Genomic DNA, 2,500 nt, shown 5'->3' with positions numbered 1-2,500 from the left:
AGCACCTGGTATTCCCAGGTGGTCTCCCATCCAAGTACTAACCAGGCCCAACACTGCATAGCTTCCAAGATCAGACGAGATTGGGCATGTCCAGTGCGGTTTGACTGTAGGTGCTCAAAAACATTAACTTTAGACATCTTTTACTTCTTAACTCAAGTAAATTCATTGATAAGTTGAAAAAATAAATTAAAATTTAATAGAAAAGAATGTTATGGCAGTATAAAATTACCTACAGCACCTGGTATTCCCAGGTGGTCTCCCATTCAAGTACTAACCAGGCCCAAAACTGCATAGCTTCCAAGAGCAGACGAGATTGGGCATGTCCAGTGTGGTTTGGCTGTAGGTGCTCAAAAACATTAACTTTAGACCTCTTTTACTTTTTAACTCAAGTAAATTCATTGATAAGTTGAAAAAATGAAATGTAAAATGTAATAGAAAAGAATGTTTTGGCTGTCTAAAATTACCTATAGCTCCTGGTATTCCCAGGTGGTCTCCCATCCAAGTACAAAACAGACCCAACACTGCATAGCTTCCAAGATCAGACGAGATTGGGCAAGTCCACTGTGATTTGGCTGTATGTGCTCAAAAGCATTAAATTTAGACCGCTATTACTTCTTAACACAAGTAAATTCATTGATAAGTTGAAAAAATTAAATGTAAAATGTAATAGAAAAGAATGTTATGGCAGTATAAAATTACCTACAGCACCTGGGTTTCCAAGGTAGTCTCCCATCCAATTACTAACCAGTCTCAACACTGCATAGCTTCCAAGATCAGATGAGATTGGGCATGTCCAGTGTGGTTTGGCTGTAGGTGCTCAAAAACATTAACTTTAGACCTCTATTACTTCTTAACTCAAGTAAATTCATTGATAAGTTGAAAAAATTAAATGTAAAATGTAATAGAAAAGACTGTTATGGCAGTATAAAATTACCTACAGCACCTGGGATTCCTAAGTGGTCTCCCATCTTAGTACTAACCAGGTCCAACACTGCATAGCTTCCAAGATCAGACGAGATTGGGCATGTCCAGTGTGGTTTGGCTGTAGGTTCTCAAAAACATTAACTTTAGACCTCTTTTACTTCTTAACTCAAGTAAATTCATTGATAAGTTGAAAAAATGAAATGTAAAATGTAATAGAAAAGAATGTTTTGGCTGCATAAAATTACCTATAGCTCCTGGTATTCCCAGGTGGTCTCCCATCCAAGTACAAACCAGACCCAACACTGCATAGCTTCCAAGATCAGACGAGATTGGGCAAGTCCACTGTGGTTTGGCTGTATGTGCTCAAAAGCATTAAATTTAGACCGCTATTACTTCTTAACACAAGTAAATTCATTGATAAGTTGAAAAAATTAAATGTAAAATGTAATAGAAAAGAATGTTATGGCAGTATAAAATTACCTACAGCACCTGGGTTTCCTAGGTAGTCTCCCATCCAATTACTAACCAGTCCCAACACTGCATAGCTTCCAAGATCAGATGAGATTGGGCATGTCCAGTGTGGTTTGGCTGTAGGTGCTTAAAAACATTAACATTAGACCTCTATTACTTCTTAACTCAAGTAAATTCGTTGATAAGTTGAAAAAATTAAATGTAAAATGTAATAGAAAAGACTGTTATGGCAGTATAAAATTACATACAGCACCTGGGATTCCTAGGTGGTCTCCCATCTTAGTACTAACCAGGTCCAACACTGCATAGCTTCCAAGATCAGATGATATTGGGCATGTCCAGTGTGGTTTGGCTGTAGGTGCTCAAAAATATTAACTTTAGACCTCTATTACTTCTTAACTCAAGTAAATTCATTGATAAGTTGAAAAAATTAAATGTAAAATGTAATAGAAAAGAATGTTATGGCAATATAAAATTACCTAGAGCACCTGGTATTCCCAGGTGTTCTCCCATCCAAGTACTAACCAGGCCCAACACTGCATAGCTTCCAAGATCAGACGAGATTGGGCATGTCCAGTGTGGTTTGACTGTAGGTGCTCAAAAACATTAACTTTAGACATCTTTTACTTCTTAACTCAAGTAAATTCATTGATAAGTTGAAAAAATTAAATTAAAATTTAATAGAAAATAATGTTATGGCAGTATAAAATTAGCTACAGCACCTGGTATTCCCAGGTGGTCTCCCATTCAAGTACTAACCAGGCCCAAAACTGCATAGCTTCCAAGATCAGACGAGATTGGGCATGTCCAGTGTGGTTTGGCTGTAGGCGCTCAAAAACATTAACTTTAGACCTCTTTTACTTCTTAACTCAAGTAAATTCATTGATAAGTTGAAAAAATGTAATGTAAAATGTAATAGAAAAGAATGTTATGGCTATATAAAATTACCTACAGCACCTGGTATTCCCAGGTGGTCTCCAGTCCAAGTACTAACCAGGCCCAACACTGCATAGCTTCCAAGATCAGACGAGATTGGGCATGTCCAGTGCGGTTTGACTGTAGGTGCTCAAAAACATTAACTTTAGACATCTTTTACTTCTTAACT

At 37.1% G+C, this 2,500-nt stretch overlaps 1 non-coding gene and 9 pseudogenes across 1 annotated transcript in view; all 10 read right to left on the bottom strand.

Moving 5' to 3' along the window:
- The window catches only part of LOC148489814 (5S ribosomal RNA), a 119-nt gene extending 7 nt beyond the window's left edge, over positions 1-112 (bottom strand). Inside the window, exon 1 of the ribosomal RNA XR_015870760.1 lies at positions 1-112. This exon is cut by the window's left edge and continues 7 nt beyond it. This is a non-coding gene — a ribosomal RNA (5S ribosomal RNA).
- Positions 113-226: 114 nt separating this feature from the next.
- Positions 227-345, bottom strand: LOC148489813 (5S ribosomal RNA; annotated as a pseudogene).
- A 351-nt stretch (positions 346-696) lies between these two features.
- LOC148489812 (5S ribosomal RNA) lies at positions 697-815 on the bottom strand (annotated as a pseudogene).
- A 116-nt stretch (positions 816-931) lies between these two features.
- Positions 932-1,050, bottom strand: LOC148489811 (5S ribosomal RNA; annotated as a pseudogene).
- Positions 1,051-1,166: 116 nt separating this feature from the next.
- Positions 1,167-1,285, bottom strand: LOC148489810 (5S ribosomal RNA; annotated as a pseudogene).
- Positions 1,286-1,401: 116 nt separating this feature from the next.
- On the bottom strand, positions 1,402-1,520 carry LOC148489809 (5S ribosomal RNA; annotated as a pseudogene).
- Positions 1,521-1,636: 116 nt separating this feature from the next.
- On the bottom strand, positions 1,637-1,755 carry LOC148489808 (5S ribosomal RNA; annotated as a pseudogene).
- A 116-nt stretch (positions 1,756-1,871) lies between these two features.
- LOC148489807 (5S ribosomal RNA) lies at positions 1,872-1,990 on the bottom strand (annotated as a pseudogene).
- A 115-nt stretch (positions 1,991-2,105) lies between these two features.
- On the bottom strand, positions 2,106-2,224 carry LOC148489806 (5S ribosomal RNA; annotated as a pseudogene).
- Positions 2,225-2,340: 116 nt separating this feature from the next.
- On the bottom strand, positions 2,341-2,459 carry LOC148489805 (5S ribosomal RNA; annotated as a pseudogene).
- Positions 2,460-2,500: the final 41 nt, after the last annotated feature.

Source organism: Taudactylus pleione, unplaced genomic scaffold, assembly GCF_031769625.1.
Source record: "Taudactylus pleione unplaced genomic scaffold, aTauple2 ptg000550l, whole genome shotgun sequence".
In the NCBI taxonomy this organism is placed as follows: domain Eukaryota; kingdom Metazoa; phylum Chordata; class Amphibia; order Anura; family Myobatrachidae; genus Taudactylus; species Taudactylus pleione.
Note: the sequence above shows the minus strand (reverse complement) of the source record. Positions and strands in the feature narration are given on the sequence as shown.